Source organism: Cololabis saira, chromosome 22, assembly GCF_033807715.1.
Source record: "Cololabis saira isolate AMF1-May2022 chromosome 22, fColSai1.1, whole genome shotgun sequence".
Classification (NCBI taxonomy): domain Eukaryota; kingdom Metazoa; phylum Chordata; class Actinopteri; order Beloniformes; family Belonidae; genus Cololabis; species Cololabis saira.
The window spans coordinates 24,722,340-24,741,232 of record NC_084608.1 but is presented as its reverse complement, the minus strand read 5'-3'; the positions used below and the strand labels follow the sequence as shown (position 1 = coordinate 24,741,232).

Here is an 18,893-nt window from a genome sequence, read left to right as displayed (position 1 = left end):
AAATAAAGAGTAGCATTTTTGAACAACAAGATGTGTCTTAAGGAACGAGAGGCTGTTTAGTGGATCAGTTAGTGTTGACTAACCTGTTGCCAGCTGAAACATCTTTATCACTCTAGTACTTTTCCGATGGGAAGCCTATTTACCTATTTGCTTAGTTCAGTGCTGTTCAATCCAGGTCCTCAGGAGCCGCTGAGCTGCACATTCTAGGCATTTCCCTGCTCCAACACTGGCTCAAATGCACGCCTGATTCACAGGCTTATGCAGGCGTTAATGACGAACAGATGATGCTGATGGTCATCCATTCTTTTGAATCAGGTGATTTGGAGCTGAGAAACATCTAAAACATGCTGAGCACCTGGACCTGAAGTAAAAGCCTCCTGGTTAAATCCAGCAGGTGATTTTACTTTCATTTTTTTGTTTCTTTGTTTGTTTGCAGTGGAGTTTATCTGCAGCTGATCAATGCTGCCTGCAGAGATGAAGGCTGTGCGGGATTCAGTGGCGTCCTTGAGCGAGGTCACCTGTGATTCTCTGACTCTTTCAACAATATTTTGTAATTTCAATCATGAATTCTCCCAGTGCATTTGCAAGCTTACGTTCAGATTTATTTCTTTTTTTCAAAATGTAACCGAATCCTCTGACCACACCGTCTTTCACTGTACGAAGTGGTGTACCAGTGTACGGTACTCCTGCAAGACAGGCTCTCTGAGTGAGGTGCTGTTTTTATACGCAGTCGTGTTACTGACCTGATGACAGTTCATTGAATTAATTGTAAAATGTATTTTTTGGACTCATCATCATCATTATTACATCTCCTACTGTCTTTATCATGTATTTTATTATGTCAGTGTCTCATCGGCTCACTGATCAAAGCTCTGATTCATATTTATTGCCCAGAAATACACACTTCCAACACTTAAAAAATGAGCTGCTGGCACTCTGAATTTGTAAATATGCATCAGAGTGAGAGAAAATAATAGTTTTATTTGTGACAAAGGCTAGACCTGAACAATCTCATTAAAAGCTGTGGACTGAAGATATATTTAAGTGATTGGTGAATATCCTTTTTGGCAGCAGTAAATGTCTCTGCTATTTTTCTAAACAACAGTGAAGCATTAAGATTTAGAGGAACTATTTTGGGCTTCAGGGAGATCAGTTTGATTTTGGTTTTGACGTTTCAAAAGGATTTGCTGACAAAAAGACAAATGTAGACTATTTACAACCGTATCCTTTAATAATATTCACACAAAGAGTGCTATTACCTCTCTGAGCTGATTCAAATGGATTCATCAAAGACTGGCAAATAAGGTAATGGAAACATATAAACGGAACAGAATTTATAGTTTGCACTGTTTTTAAATTTTATTTCAATTAGCTGCAGTCATACACAGACATGAATTGATGTATTGGGTCACAGCAACAATAACTTTTAAAATAAAAAGGACTGAAAAAATGAATTGAGGAGACGAAGAAAAGGTGACTAAGACTCACACAAAACACTGTCCAGCCATTGATGTGACCTAGATGTTCAGACCATGATTTAACTATGGTGCTCCATCAGTAACTATGGAAACCAAGTTCCCATTTCCCAAAATGAACGGAGGAGAATTGAGAAGACATGAAAGGATGACTCCATCTACGAAAATGTGAAAGGCGCAGATTTTATAAATATATATATACAGTATATATATATATATATATATATATATATATATATATATATATATACCGTATGTAAAAAACAACCAAAGCAATAGTTAATACCGTTCATATCTCATTTTTGACCGTATGATCCTTCGACATCCTCCCACAGTGTACACAGAATAAAAATATACATTACAGCAGAAAACCACATCCCTCAAACACAGTCTTTGAATCACTAACCGTGTTCCTGCATGCACAATCACACAGACTTGCAGTGACGGGAGTCTGGGCCGTGTCATCCCTTTAACCAAGTCTGTCAAATCTCTAATCAGCAGAAGCCACTCTGGACTCATATGTGCAGATGCAAATAACACGGCAGTATTGATTCATGTAAAGGACAGGATCCTTCAGGCAGGGAGTGCAACTGTCAAAACAGAACATGTTAAACCCCACTGTGATCCCGGGTGATGTTAATATTATGTATCTAAAGACCAACTTTTAAGGGCCTTTTTAAGATGCTCCATAATATTCTGTTTTAAAGATTGTGCATGAGTAAAAGAGGAGAAAAGGTGAGAGATTTTCTGAATGAAAAACAAACGCCAAAGTCTTGGATGAAGCTATTCTGCTGGGCACAAGGAGAAGTTATAATTGTGAGTATGAATGTGCAAAATGTTGAATGTTATATGCAACATGTGGTCTAGCTTAAGGCACTCAACTAGCAGCCAAACCTGGCTGACACAATCTAACAAACAAAAAGTGCTGCGAGCCAATAACAAGTACCATTCAGACTCCCTGTCCAAACAGAAAGTTGGTGTTGATCAGTTTAAACGCTCTGATTCCCCTGACTGATCCAGGTGATTAGAAGCTCTGCATAAATCATGTAGTTTCTGTCATAAATCATGTAGTTTCTGTAGCCAACACAGAGATTAATATTCATCGGGAACTCTGTGATTCAGTTAAATCATGTTTTATTAAAGATCGTATCTGAGACGTTAAAGGGGAGAAGCTGATTTTGAAGTTAGCCTGTCAGACAACTGACCGTCCAAATATTCATTAGTCGTGCACACAAAGCGAGTATAACACCAGCCCATAAATGCTGCTGGGTTACCTCTGGATACTGAGGATAATGTGTTAGGTGTCATTAGTTTAAAGTTTTGCAATAAGATTTTCAGCTAGATCCCCTCTCCCTCATTATGAAAGGTCACAAAACAGTTAAGGGGTTCAACTTATCAGTGACGCATATGATATAGGAATAGTAGAAGATGAATGACTTAAAGCTCATAAGATCAACAGGTTATTGTTTTGCTTCCTTATACTTTAATGAAAGTAAGTAAATGGTAAAAAGGATGCAGAACTGCAAAAACCCAAAATGGGAAGTGGTGAAAGACTAATTTTAAGTTTGATAGATGAAATGGAGACTGCGTGATTTATATGTGTACAAGCTAAAAAAAACAGTTTGCATGAATCCAGTAGGCTGAACATTTTATGTACTGAAGCTTATGATGTTGGCTTTTACACTTTGCAGTTACTGACTCCTGATTGTCTGCTGATAAGACTTTATTTTTTCAGACTGAGTTCTGTGGATGGTTGACCAGTCAATATCCATCATCTACACATGCTTATCTACTAGTCTGTCCCGGCTCTCTTCAGGCGAAGGGCAAGGGTATTTCCTGGATAGGTCGCCAGTCCACTGCAGTGGCGACGACCACACACGGTCCCACTCACTCTTATGAGTAATGTAGAGTCTCCAATGAACGCTATATACGTGCTTTTGGATTGTGGGAGGAAGTCGGAGAAACTGCAAACACGCAGAAACACTGCTGCCAGGATTGGAACCAGGAACCTTCTTGCCGTGAGACAACAGTGCTGACCACCATGTTTTAAATAATGGTCAAATAATGTCAAAATATGGCGTATAGGCATATATAAAGGCTCTTTCACATCTTTTCACATTCTGATAAATTACAATCCTCCCCTCCCTTGCCTATACAAATTGTAAAGCCCATTGTCCTCTAAATAGGCCTCTCTCTGGGAGTCCTCCTGCGAGCGTATTAAAGGATAGCTGGGTACGTAAGTAGCTACTTTGTAAAGGATTATGGAGAGAAAACAATATGTGAGATATTTTTCTTGACTTCTACCTCTCAGCAGAATATAACAGCTTCATAACCTTCGTAATAGGAGTTGTGCCTTAAATTTTCAAGCAGTTTATTTGGTTACGAACGCTAGCAGGCTGCCACAGACTATAATGACAGAGGATATGTTCAAATCCTGCTCTTACTATCATACTATCTGGCAAATGGGTATAAATCATCACAGCCAGGGTTTGTCTGACTGATGGAGTGACGCTGAAAGCATGGTGACTAGAGATGGAAGAGCCCAGTCCAACCCCTATAAAGACATGACACAGGGAGTGAATTAACACGAGAGATGATTGAAGAGACCCGAGAAGTAACTTGAGCTCCAAGAACATCCATTAGCGGATAAAACATGAGAAAATTGGATGGGAAAGGGGAAGAATGGTGAGGTCAGAGAGGGTGGGAAGATGTGCAGAGAGGAGGCAAGAGGTGTAACAGAGGGAGCTGTGTGGGTGATTCAGCAGGCTAAGACCTGGACAAAAGCAAAAAGGTTGGATTAAACACATAAGGAACGAAGAAAAACATTGAAAGAAAATAAGGTGTAAGAGAGGAGGATGTAGGAGGCGAATTTTAAAACATTTGTCTTGGTTAGAAACTGTCGTACACTCAGCATGATGGTTTTTTTTTACCACTGTGCATGTTGGGTGTTTTTTGTGCACCCACAACAAGAGTCAGAGTATCTTAGGTAGTAGTGATTATGCAAGGAGCGAGAAGGTGAGGAGCATCAAAAAAAAAAAAAGAAGGAGGCTAATTTCAACGGTGACAATGAATTGAAGGTCCCTCTATTTTTTTCTTCCACGCCATGCTTTATGGGGACGGAGGAGGATATGCAGCTGTTATCACACACACACACACACACACCGTTCTGCTATCTATACGGCCCAGCCGATTACCTAAGAATAGCATCTGCTAATATCATGGAAAACAATGCATATGTAAAAAATACCATGAGATTATGTCCTCATGGATCTTACAAATGGCATCAAACTGTTACATGATGCAAAGCCAAGATGCACGGTAGGAGCGTTTTATGCAATTTATGCAAGAAACCTGCTGAATGAGGCTATTTTAAATGCATGGGAAGCAGGTGACATTCGTTGAAGTCCTCCACCGATGCTATTAGAGACATCAATAAATCATGTTAGAAAGCAGGATCCTGAGCGCTGATCCAAAGCAGGCTTTGTCTCCCACCAATCATTCACTATTAGACTCAATGTCAAGGGCCAGAGCGGCGGCCACTCCATTTAAACTTACACTTGTGGAGTGGTAAACAACATATTTACTCCTGTGAATAAAGCACTTGTTTTGAGTTCAGGTGCACTGTCCTTACTGAGGATGCTTGGACACGTATCTATTTCATCCAGGGGTCACCTCATGCTACGGCCAGCTCCACCGTGCACACAGACAAGTGGCCCGGGGGTCGAGCTCCGGTTGTGCCGCATCATCAGGGAACAGCTGGCTCAAACTGGGAGCTCTAAGAGGAGTAGCCAAAAATAGAACCTGCAAAATAATCCATCAATGAGGCTTGTGATGGTTCGTCGGGCTTTACGTCTGGACTGGTTCTGCTCTGTCATCTCTGCTAAGAAGCAGGATGGAAAAAAATTAGTGTATGTAGGAGAAACCAAAATATAGATATAGATATAGGTGTCGCTGAAGGAGAAACATAACAAATGATGTTCTTCATGTTTTCACTGTTTATCCTGGTAAATATCCTTTTGTGTTTAGAAAACAGGTATAGATGTTTTTTCTCTTGTTAGTATCAAAAGTGAAATGATAAGAAAAGTAATACCGTTTTAAAAACTGTTTCCATGAATTGAGTAGGCTGAAAATATACATTTATGTTAAATCTGCAACATCACATCTTACAACTGTTGATATGATTTTATTCATCATTGTTATTTTATTAAACTTAACCAGGGACAAAAACTCTTGAGATTTAAAATCTCTTTTCCTGAGGACTCAGGACAGGCAGCAGCTCAGAACAAGTGCTGTTACCAATCATGAGCTTTTTAGTCACTTATCAGTTTCTTTTCTGTACCATTTAAAATTGTTAGTGTGGCTCCGTCTAATTCCTGATAAAAGCACACTAAGCTATGGTTCCGAGCATGTAGTTGACACGTACTTCAAATAAAAGTCACAGTCCGTGTCCTTCTTTCAAAAGTTTAGCGAAAAACTTTTCTTTCAACAACAAAAACAAAACAACTGTGCAATTATATAAAAAACAAAATTCTCGTGTAAGCATGGTCAAAAACTAGTGTGCTCTCTCAGTTACATAGCTTCACAAAAAAAGCAATAATACACGTACATCACGTGACATATATGCAACCAATGAGAAAGCTGCAGTTATTAATATTATTAGGCAAACACCTTGCGAACTGATATTAAACTGCATATTATTCGAAATACACTTAATCAAATATTCTAAAATCTAAATTATTAATCACCTTCTATACACGAAAAATGGCTCTAACAAAAATGACAACATGTAAGTAACCTTTGATGATAAGCGAGTTTGCAAGAGACTAAAGGACACAACTTCTTTCAACACCGCCTTTCAGTGTTTTCTCCCATACTAAAGTACGCAAGTCCAAAAAAGGCACTTTATTTATTTGAAAGGTGTGTGTTCAGGTGCCAGCCTTGTTACTTGGTAAGGCAAGGGTTTGACACGGTGTGAAAAGCTTAAAAAGAACAGCAATTATATGTGAAATGTCCTTAACAAAAGGACTATCACTTAAAAGCCAATTTTCTTGCTTTTTTAGTGATTCTGAAAGAAAAATTGAAGGATCGAACTGAGGTCATTACAGCTGATGCTCTTTGGTGATGACAGAAAGAGTGAGGTGAAACACTGAAAAACTAACTTTATTCTAAAAGTGTAGTCACTTAGTCACCTTTTCTACGTCTCCTCAATTCATTTTTTCAGTCCTTTTTATTTTAAAAGCTTATTTTAAAAGTTATTGTTCCTGTGACCCAATACATCAATTCACGTCTGTGTATGACTGCAGCTAATTGAAATACAATTTAAAAACAGTGCAAACTATAAATTCTGTTCCGTTTATATGTTTCCATTACCTTATTTGCCAGTCTTTGATGAATCCATTTGAATCAGCACAGAGAGGTAATAGCACTCTTTGTGTGAATATTATTAAAGGATACGGTTGTAAATAGTCTACATTTGTCTTTTTGTCAGCAAATCCTTTTGAAACGTCAAAACCAAAATAGTAAAGTGTACAAGTATAAGTAAGATTTTAATCCTCTCATTTCGTGTTTAACTCCCTTATTTTATCTTTTCTCTTAGAGTGGAATACAATGAATAAAATGAATAAATACAATATGGTCAGGGCCGCTCGGGGGTGCAGTGGGTTAAGCAAGCGGCTCATATGCTGAGGCTACAGTCCTCCTGCAGCGGTCGCAGGTTCGAATCCTAGAGCCCAAAAAAAACAATATGGTCTAGGAGCTAAAACAGTATATTGAAAAAAAAATTAAATCAGATATATCAAGCAAATGGCATACTGGCTTTAAAATGTTTCTTTTAATTATCCATCTTTCTCAAAAATTGTACCCATACATCTTGCGTACTCTATTTCTTTTTTAAATCCCTGAATATATTATAAAATCCTTTGAACGCTCTGTGGAAATGAACTGGCTATTTGAATTAATTTTGCCCTGTGATGTTGCCCCCTGAAAGCAGGAAGTGGAGGACTCAGTTTCTAAAATGCGTGATCAGCCGCATTGCAACCCCCTCGAGGGAGAAACTGAGTTCTTGCTGTGCTCTTGCAGTGAGGTTCTTTCAATGACTGAGATGTGCTTGTAAAAAAAATAAAAATAGTCCATAATCTATCATAATCTCATGGACTAAACATGGATAGCTGCTAATGTGATAGCCGCTGGACACTGATCCACTGACGATAATTAAAGATGTCCTGCTCACCTTAGCCAACCCTCCTTGGAGCACATTTAACTTTGTTTCATGTTAATCCCAACCACTCCACACAAGCAGAGGAGGCTCTACGGGATCCCTCCTAGACTCCTCTAGGGCAAAAACTAACAGAAAGAAATAAGAAAGAAGACTTTATCTGTTGTGTTTATCAGAATACAAATGAGCTCGTATCAGACTGTATCAGAGCGAGTTTCTCTGCTCCCCTTCATACAAAATGAATTCATATTTCACTTTACAGAAATAAAGGCTGACAGACTAAAATCAACGTAATCATGCCGCTTAAATGGGGGAATTTTGTTGAAGGCGGACAGAGTCTTTAATTTAAAGCTTTGACGTGCTGTCTGAACAAACGGGAGAAATAGATCAGATCCATCAGCTCCAGGCAGACTAAACCTTTTATCAGCAGGCTGAATGGAGAGCTGTCGGAGTAACAGCTAAGACTGGATTATCGCACCGGGACAGTGGGCTGACTTCAGCAGGCCTGGTGCTCTTCTGTACCAACAACCAGCCAAACCTCTTCTTCCTTCTATTAATTTGAAATAGTTAGTCATTTTTGGCATTTGTACTGCTTTGCCTCCATCAATCTGGTCAGATTTAGGCAGGGCTACTCAACTGAAACTGCTCTTCTGTCAGTTACTGAGTCACTACGGGCTGCCAGATCTGCCGGTCTATCCTCAGTCCTCATATTGCTTGACCTTTGACACAGTCAACCACCACATCCTCCTCTCCACACTCTCAAAGCTTGGCATTTCAGGATCTGTCCTCCTGTGGTTCATGTATTACCTCGTAGGAAGATCCTTCAGAGTATCATGGCAAGGACGAGTGTCCAGATCGAATGAGGTGGCAACAGGGGTGCCACAGGGATCGGTGCTTGGCCTCTTATCTTTTCACTATACACCTCTTCACTAGGTGAAATCATCAGCTCTCATGGCTTCTCCTACCACTGCTATGCCGATGACAACCAGCTCTTCCTTTCCTCCCCACGTGGCAACACTGCCGTCTCAATGTGAATATTGGCCTTTCTTTCTGATATCTCTGCATGGATGAAAGACCTAAATCTGTCCAAGACTGACCTTAGTGTCTGTCCAGCCAGTCATTCCTTACTTCCTCAGATCAGCGTGCAGCTGGATTCCACCACACTTGTGCCCACGTCTTCTGCTAGGAACTCTCAAAGCTTGGCATTTCAGGATCTGAAATGCCAAGCTTTCGAAAAATATCTAATTATCATTAGATTAAAAGTCCTAATATGTGACTGTATCTTCGAAATGCTAGGGTGATAAATCATAATTTAAGAAAAAGCTTCTCATAAATTTGATTATTAAGTCATAACAATGTCAATCTCAAAGTGGAGCTGGAGTCGCACCACCAAGAGGCTACAACTGGTTTGCTAGTCTGACACAATCAAAGAAGAAGAAGTGCTGAAACGTACGGCTGCTTGAAACACCACCAGAGAAAGAGGACGAAACTAAGTCAGTCTCCACTGAATCTCCTGCTCCCTTTCGGATCGACTAACTTCACCCGGACTGGGACTTCAAGGCCGCGATCAGTTAACCGAGCATCGGCTGGCAGAGAGTCCTGGCGATTCGTGACTGTTCCTCGTTTTAGCTGCAGCCCTTCTTACTTCAAAAGTCGCTTCAGACATCCAAAATGAAGATGGACAGATATGATCACAGTGAATATAGGTAAGATCATAGGTTAGCATGAGCTAAGCCAGGCTAAAACAGATAACTTGTGGTGACTGAGCTAATGTGGCTAAGCTCCAGCATCCGAGACTGGCTCATTCAGTCCATTGGTCTGTTTTAGGATTAGCCGGGTTTGGTTGGAGCTAGCTCTGCCAACACGGTCCAGAATTATACCGGGAAAAAAGGCCCTCTTAAGAAAGAAGGTAAGATATCAGGTTTTTTCTGTCTAGTTCTGTGCACCACAGGTGATGAAAACAAAACAACTAGTTCAAGAACAAAGAGAGCAACACTGGGATCTCAGTTAACAGGTAGCAAAAACATAGATGTTAACAGGAGCTGACAAAACACAGGTAAAACAGACTTAAAAGTAAACAGCTAATAAAAAGCAGGAGAACAGCAGCAAGAGCAATACAAGAAAATAGGACTTCAGCAAACAAAAAAACCTAAAAGACAGAAACTCCAAAACTATAATGGATAACAAAAGTAATGATTGCGCAAGATTGCAGCCTCTGGACAAGTAACAATTAATAATTCAGTATTATGCAACACTTAACTTGAAAGGCACGAAAAGGAATTGTAACGATGAGGAAAAGATAAACTACCTAATAACAACTGAATATTATGTATGACTGGATCAATAAGGTGGAGTGGTTAGTAATGAATGAGTCGTTAATAGCGTTGGGCTGTTCACTGGCCAGCTGAAAATTACTCTGGAACGGCTCATGGACCAAATATGATCAGCACAGACATATGATGGATTCACAGATATTCATGAACTAATCGTGTTTATTATATAACAGTCTGTCTTTTGGTGTTTCTTCATCGTTTACTTAGTCGTCTTTTTTTTTAGGAATGTAGCACCCTATAATGTAATAATTTCCTGAAAATGTAATAACGCCTGAAAATGTAATAAAATTTGCACTTAACTCAATCGAAAATGTAATAAAACCCAATAATGTAATAACTCAATAATGTAATAGTCAATCTGGTGTTTCACATCCAGTGTATATAACATTCTTAGATTCTTAAAACACAAAATGTTGAACTCTGGACTGAAAATAAACATATATATTACATTATCTGTCAAGTATTACATTATCAGTTTTGAAAAAAAAACACCCACCTAAAAATGTAATAAATTCCCAATAAGGTATTACATTATCGGTAAAAATGTTATTACAATATCAGTCAGGATATTTTATTACATTATTGGTTAAGTTATTACATTATTGGGTTTTATTACATTTTCGATTGAGTTAAGTGCAAAATGTATTACATTTTCAGGCGTTATTACATTATCAGGAAATTATTACATTATAGGGTGCTACAAGGAGTACAACCCTGATTTGTCCCTTGCTGACTTGTTATTTAATTAACTACTGATCTACTAAGGAAAAACTGCACATCAAATTTTGATTAGGATTTATTAATCAAATACCAATAAACCAGCAGTTTATTCTTCCTTTTGTTTCTCCACCTGCTATGACTGCTTGTGTCTCGAAATCCTATTTTCTTGTGTCTACTGTTTTTGGTGCCGACACAATAGAGACAGGAAAAGTACCGGGGCTCAGGTGGTGGAGAGATTGTCCATCAGTTAAAAGCTCAGCGTATTGATCATACGACTCTTCAAACTCTTCCTGGGAGAGAAGCTGAAGCTCACGCTGCCACCGAGGTGCTCGCTGATGTGCAACCGTGTGAGCGAAGCCAAGCAGGTGCTGCAACCAATCATCATTAAAAAGAGGTACTGTACAAGTTTGAGTGTGTGAATGAGAAAATGAGGTTCTAAATGTATTAAAAAAAGCTACTAAGTGCTTATCTTTGGAAAGCAGGCAACTGTGAGGAAGCTGTAGGGCAGAAGAGAGACGCTTCATGGTCGTTCTTTTGATGACCGCAAATAAAATATGGGCATATTTTGTTTGTCGTTCGGCCTTTTCTTTATAGTTATATACACTTTTGCTCAATAAGTTGCAAGTCATTCCTTTTTTAATTCCTTTTTTTATAAGAGGTAAAAAAATAAAAGAGAAGTTATATTCCCAAATGATGGGTAACAGTGTAGAATTACAACAATAAAAACTACCATCACAATGACTGACAGTGCACCACCCGACTTTAGTTGGTTATCAGCACTGATGTGTCCTTGGAGCAACTTGTGTGTCCACAGATTGAACTGAGAAACATTAAAATTATATTTGAACAAACTATGACTACAGGCAAGAACATAAAATAAATATCTATCTAACAAATATTAGTCTTCAACATGGTACTCCGACTCACTGAACTGAGCTGATGAAAAAGCTCCGTTTGTTAAAAAACTGCCAATATTTCAACAGATTTTACTTCTGCAATTATTTTAGGTGCTCTGTGAGATTCAAAAAGAGAAGCAGCTGTGAGGTGGAGCTTAAACCCTTTCTAAAAAAGGAAATGAACTTGTGACTTGGCTGTTGAGCTGCAGTACACCTGCAGACGAGCTCAGGTGAGCTCAGCCGAGCAGTCTGCCTGGAGGACAGGGCATTTCAGGTCCTGCTCGTCATCCTTTTTTGTTGATTTTCATTTTTTTGTTGAGTTAATTTTGTCCATGGCGTTACAATTTAACTTGCTGATTCTTTTTGTCGGACAAGAATATTTAGGTTTTTTAAATATCTGACATGTTTCGGGGATTACTTCTGCCTTCATCAGTCACAAGATGGTATGAAACAAATAAACAGGAATACCAAGGCGTAGTAACCACATAAGAGGACTCACAGAACGCATCCAAAGGACAATTAAAAAATACTAAATCAACACACCCATCAAACCACACACAACACTGCGCCAGATACTAGTTCATCCCAAGGACAAAATACACCCAGAAAACAAATGCAACCGCATTCATGAAATATTATGTCACTCATGCAATAAAACATACATTGGGGAGACGGGGAGGAGCTCTATTACAAGGAAGAAATAACATCAAAAGGAAGGTGAGAAGGAGACAGCAAAAAGACAAACAAGAGCATCAAAAGAAAAGGAAATATCAGTTCACTAAATATGACTTATCATAAAAAGTATTTCATTCTGCTTGCAGGCACCGCGTCAAAAAATTGTATTCTTAAAAACTGGAAATCAGAAAACCCCCCAGCACCCAAACAGTGGATCAATGAACTTGGATCATATAGTACTCCAGAAAAAATATTGTATTCCGTTAGAAAAAAAACTAGAGACTTTGACCTTATTTGGGGACCTTTTTTGGATTTTTTGCCTTTGTTGGACTAATGATCTGAATCATCTACTATATTAATGAATGTGTTTACACAGGACTTGATTATTTAATTTATTATTCATTTTTGTTCTAGCATTAATAGACATATGTTAAATGATTTTGAATGATGTAATTTATTGACCATATGACGGAGGGAAGGGGAGAGGGGTGTGCTGTTGTTTTTATTTTTATTTACTTATTTATTTATTTATTTTCCTTTTTTTCTTTTTTTTTCTTTTTTTTTCTTTTTTTCTTTTTCTTTTTTTTCTCTTATTATTTATTTATTTATTTTGGTTTAATTAATGTTATGAAAAGTAAAAAAAAAAAGGGGGGGGAAATATTGATGATTATATTGTTATTGTAAATCTTATTTTTTTCTTTTTTTAATGCCCTCAATAAAGATATCTATACAAAAGAAAAGGCCCAACAGGAACACTACAAGTCAGCCATCACCGATCACTGCAGAAGGGACAGCTGAGTCACGTCTCCTTCTAACATCAGCGGGACACACAGACCATCGTGTGACTCTGATGAAGGCGGACGTAATGGCCGAAAATGTCAGGTATTTAAAAAACCTAAATATTCTTGTCCGACAAAAAGAATCAGCAAGTTAAATCCTTTTTTGTTACTTTTTGTTTGACTGCAAAATAAAAATGGGTTGCCAGCTTTCCTTCTTTACCACCGTTTTAACCAGCCAGTTTGCCGACATAAAAGGAGTCATTTCTGGAAGGACATTAATAGAAGCGCAAACAAACACATTCCTTGGGTGCACCCTTGGGTGTGTACGTCTGCCATCCTCAGAGGGGCGTCTGTCCCACAGAGGGACACAGACAGATAGGACACGTCCTGTGGACGTCTGGGATTCCTGGAGGAGGCTGGGACGGGCGGCGCGGTGGAGAGGCGGAGCAGGGAGGACTCTACAGATGTGAGTCCGGAGATAAGAGGCGAAGCTTACGGAACGGAATAATGGCTTCCTGTTTGAATGTTTCGAAAACTGTTTGTCAGGTTGCAGCGGCTTTGAACATGTTTATCTTGGGATCAGGCGGGTGGGAGAACATGAAGACAAGAACAACAAAGAGTCCTTGTGTTGTTTACTTCAGTAATGATTTAGCTGCTGCAACACCAGCAAGCGATCTGACAGGAAGGAGAGACATTAAACAGGAAGTCGTCTGGAATCTGGAGGGAAAAAAAAAACTGGAGCTCTGTTACAGTCACAAACATGGTTCTCCACTTACGGAGGATTTTCAAGGCCCCTCTAGTGATTCAAACTTTAAAGAGGCCAGAAATTATTAGAAGAACAGCCTTAAAAGATCACATCGAATTGGGAACTTTGCTTAAATCTTCAATGCTCATCAGTGCTTTAAACCAACTAGTGTTTCAAGTTGTTATTTATTATTTAAGGGCTGACTTAAAACCCATTTTCATCTTTCGTGTTTGCAGAAGAGATAGTTGGAATAAATCCCTTCACTTTAAAGACTTGACGGTTGTCTCAGTTGCTTCAGATGCAACGGGGGGACAGATCAGAGAAATAAGGGTCATCAGAGAAAAAAACTAAACAAAAACCATGAAGTTCCTGCTCTGACACATTTTGGCCCAATCCCAATACACCCCCTACTTTCTTTCACTCGCCCTTCTTTTCTTCACTACCCCTAAAAAAGAAGGGACAGATTTTAGGGCACTTTAAATCTTCCCAGGGGCTTGTCCCAATACTCCCCCTACCCCTCGTTTTCATCCCTACCCCTAATCAGGAAGCTGAGAGCCAAAAGCTGTTTTAATTTCAGCTGTAGCGCTGTTAATATGGCACTTTATTAAGTTTAAAAAAATTTTCAGGCGTAAAAGTGACCGTTTAGATCCCCAACCTGGGCTCAGTTTATCCAAATAACGCCTGTTAAGAAATTTGACCCGATGTTTTTGGGAGATGAGAAGAGCCGCCGGTCCCGGGCGCAGCAGCAGCAGCAGCTCACGTACAGACTTGATCGTGCTGCGCCGTCGTCCCGGGGGAGAAACCTGCAGCTCTGTTGAGAATTACCGCTGGCTGAAATAAATCATTTAGGAAGATAAATGTTGGTTTAAAGATGAAATCTAACAGTTGTAGTCGCTGTTAAGAAATTTGCTCAGAAAATTTCGAGATTTCTGCCTGCCGGCTCCGGAGCTGATAAATCGACACAGAGCCTACGGCGTAGGGTACAGCGTACGGCGCGCGTCGCCGCGTAATACGCCGTAGGCTCTGCGTTGGTGTAACGCGGGATCATAAATCAGCCTTTATTCCGGTGAGGTTGCAACAACGGGGAATACGAGTGATTATGTACATTCACTGAGTAAATATTATCAAAGTAAAATATATATTTCTCGCTAGAAATGTAATCAAAACACATTTTTATGCAGAAACTAACTCAAAATATTGATTTTATTCACTAATTTGATTTGATTCAGTCCGCAAATGACGACGAAAAGCATTCTGGGAAATTTTTCTAGCCCTCGATCCGTAGGGTGCATCTGAAAACCCTCGCTCTGAAGGGCCAGATTCATAACCACCATCGCCCTCGATATGTGCACTCCCCCTAGGTGAAAAGAGGAATTGGGACACCACTACCCTCACGGGAACGCGCAAAATGTAGGGGAAGGGATGAAAACGAGGGGGTAGGGGGAGTATTGGGACAGGCCCTTTATAATACTGGCTCTTTGCCCCTCTCTGTCTGTACCCTGGAGACGTTTGAGCACATTGTCACCTGGAGATTGTTCCTCCAGTAAGAAAAATAAGAAAAGTCTCTGGACACTACAGAGGTCTCAGGGGGGACTCTCAGCTCTGCAGGGGCCGTAATGTGCCCGAGGAATCTCAGGCCTCACCTGGACCTCCACATGAATGCATAAAACCCAAAGTGAGCGCTACGGTTTCCAAGCGAAGAAAAGAAGGCTCTATAAACACGGCTGAAGTATAAACTCCACACAAAGTTGGTTTCGCAGCTCTGACTTGCTTTTTTATTTGTTGGATCAGACTGCTGCTACATGACCTCGCTCTACCTCAGCAATAGCTCAAAGCTCTCAGCTCACAGCAGTCCAGGTTTATCACTTTTGAGGGATTGAGGCAGATTTGTCAGAAACCGCCCCCTCCCTCTCCCGCGCCTCGGCCCGGAGGTGGTGTTTTGGGGGGTGAATACGAGATATCATCAGCCATTTCAGCTCACCGTCCCGGAGCCCGGTGGCTCTCAGTCTGATCCCCGTGTTCCATATTCATGTGACATTCAATACCGGTTTCCTGCCAGAGATTTGTGCATCACATGCTTCAGCGTTTGAATTTAAAACAGCACGGACTCGACAAGATGTTAGGGGATGGAGCATGTGCAATATCTGCAGTCTGAAAAACTGGGTCTCCCTGAAGGTGTTTTGCAGACTTTAAAAAAATATAGAGATATATTTATGATCTTAACTTAGAGGCAATAAAGTTTCAGATGTGGAATATTCATACATAATTCCAAGTTGCTGGATGATAAATTGTGCTGTTTTTCTTTTTGATGCAACAAAACTTTATGTCTGATTTTTTTAACCTTTTGGTCGTCACTGACCAACTTCTTTGAACTTAGAATCATTTAAATTATTTTAGAATAATACTGGAATCTGAATTTGCCAGTAACACACTTGAACGTTGACAAAGAAACAAAGCAGAAGAAAAACAGAAGACATCATATAATACAGTAAATTAACTGTTGACAAGTCACAGTGTCGAAATTGGGTGTAAAAGGGACCTGCACAAACTTTAGTAGTTCCAAGTAGGGATGGATTGGGGCTTGATACCAATCTCCAAACTCCAGTCATTGTTTTTAAAAAAAAAAGAAGCTACCGGTATGTAAAGTTGCAATAATCAGGGCTTTCTACATCCACAGAGCGTATTATCGACAAAAGATTCAGGGAGAAAGGTTTCCCAGTGCATAAACGCCAAGATCGGAAACCCTTGTTGGATGCATGTGACCTTTCAACACTCATGTGGGACTCAGTGAGAAACCGTCATGCCACAGTGATTAATATGGAATATCCTTGACAACTGTTTTCATTCGGCACAGTCTGCTGCAGGTTTCAACTGTATTAATCGAAGGAAATTAATTTCAGGTGGAAATGTTCTGTGGTTAGATGGATGGATTAACACATTAAAAAAGAAAAGGCCCCAGGCTCAAAAGTGCCAAATATGAGACCACCAAGGTTGTTCAGCAGAAGGTGCAAAGACCAGTGTCTGTTGACTGGTCAGAATAGCGCTGGTGAACAGACATATGTCACCATCAATGCAGGAGGTACCTGGTTATTTCAGCAAGACAAAACGCAGGTCTCATTCGGCACAGCTTACAACAGTGTGGCTTCATAAACATGGTTTGTGTGGTTGACTGTCCTGCCCACAATCCAAATCAGTCTCCTATAAAAAAAAATAAAAAACCTGATGGCACACGATGACAAGAAGAACCAGACGGCCATCGGAGACTGCTGACCATCTGAAATCCTGCATTCAAAAAAACAGGCCCTCAACTTTTCTCCTGTAAAACTGCAACAAGTACACATTGAAAGTTAAAAAGCTGAGCACAGCATTAAGAAGTTGGAAGAACTCAAAGCTCCCATAGTGTGTACATCTCTGAAGATAAAAGTATGAATTTTGACCGCAACTCAACCTCAAACTATGATGCAGGTCCCTGAGGCACATTGTCAATGTGAAAAAGCTATTCTTGATGATTGTTGGAAAATACATGTAATTGTCACCCTTTCACGTCTGTGTATAAATGATCCCCGGGATTACTTCACTATTTCTCAAAGATAATGTAAATGTCCATACATTGTAAACTGGACTGCACTTAAGTGGACAGGACTGATTTGTTTTCAGTGTAAAGTGCGTTTGGATGATTTTTTGGATTTCTTTTATTGGCACTATACAAATACTAATTTCAATTTGAGACACTTAAGATGTATAAAAGTAGGCATAAGTTCTCACTTTAATCAATAAACATCGCTTGGGGCAGCTTTATTCTCCCAAGATGGCAATCACAAGAGAATCCATCTTACAAGCCTCCAAGTTTATCGAGCACAACACTCGAGTTCGGCCCAATCAGCATCCCACACTGCTCACTACAGCCATCTTTATCCACTGTTTCGGAGTGATTTCCTGACTGATTTGTTTCTGGCAATAAGAAACAGACGCTTCGCCCAGTTACTGTTTATACTATCTACCTTTTCCCATGTTTCTAGATCCCCAGGTTGCTTCTAGAGGTATGAAAATATGGCAGGAAAGTGACACGTATGTTAGTATATCGTGACATTAAAATACCCCATCATGTCGTCTTTAAGTCACTCTCTAGGTTAAGGTTTCATTTTACTTATAGATGAAGTTCTTCATCAACTTTAGGAAAATAAGTGGTTTGGGCAGCCCAGTCTCCTAAAAACAAATAAATAAATAATTTTAGTTTTTTTTGCTGTCCTATGAATGCATGCCTCTGACATTTTCACAGAGCCAGTGGCATCATCACCGCTTGTCACCATGGTAACCAACTCAACAGAGGTGAATTTTGTTTCTTCAGTGAGATCTTTTTGGGGGGTTGGAAGTGTTACATTTTTCATTTTACAACTATGCTGCTTCCTCTCTTTTCTTCGCACCTGCAGGAGTCGTCCACACCTCTGTTCACCTCACATGACCGAGCTCAGTATTTAAAAGTCACTCTGTTTGTCTTGCCTTTTGCCAGATCACCGTCAGTCCGACAGTTCTGTTAGGAGCCATGTCTGTCTGCTGAGCACCCCTGTTACTACTACACCGTTTTTGAATAGTGCTTTGTGTAGTTTCATTTCTGTGAGACATCCCTGAGCTCAGCGTCACCTTGAAAATGATCACAAATGTCAGACACTCATCCCCTACAGCAGTGGTTCCCAACCTTTTTTCCTTGGAGACCCCCCTACTTGTGTCTAAGACCAGCCGGGCCCCCGACCCGTACGTACTAGCACCAAAATAGTCTTTAATTGAAAAAATGAACATTAATTATGTTTTTTTTATACATTTCTCTTTGGTTTACTCCGTATACATATGACTTTGTTTTTCTCCAATGTCACCAATGTATAAAATACGCACAAAAGGACATAAAAGGACATACAAATATTTCTGAAAAATGTCTCTTTTAATATGAGACCAACATTTTTTAACATTTTTCCTTTAACAACCTGTCGGAGTAGATTAAATGTTGAGTAATGATATAATAATAAGGAATTAAATCATTTCCTGTGTTTGTCACCAGTTT

General features: G+C 39.7%; 1 protein-coding gene across 4 annotated transcripts in view; it reads right to left on the bottom strand.

Annotated features, from left to right (window-relative positions):
* tmem108 (transmembrane protein 108) overlaps positions 1–18,893 on the bottom strand; it is a 68,538-nt gene that overhangs the window by 8,538 nt on the left and 41,107 nt on the right. The window lies entirely within an intron of this gene.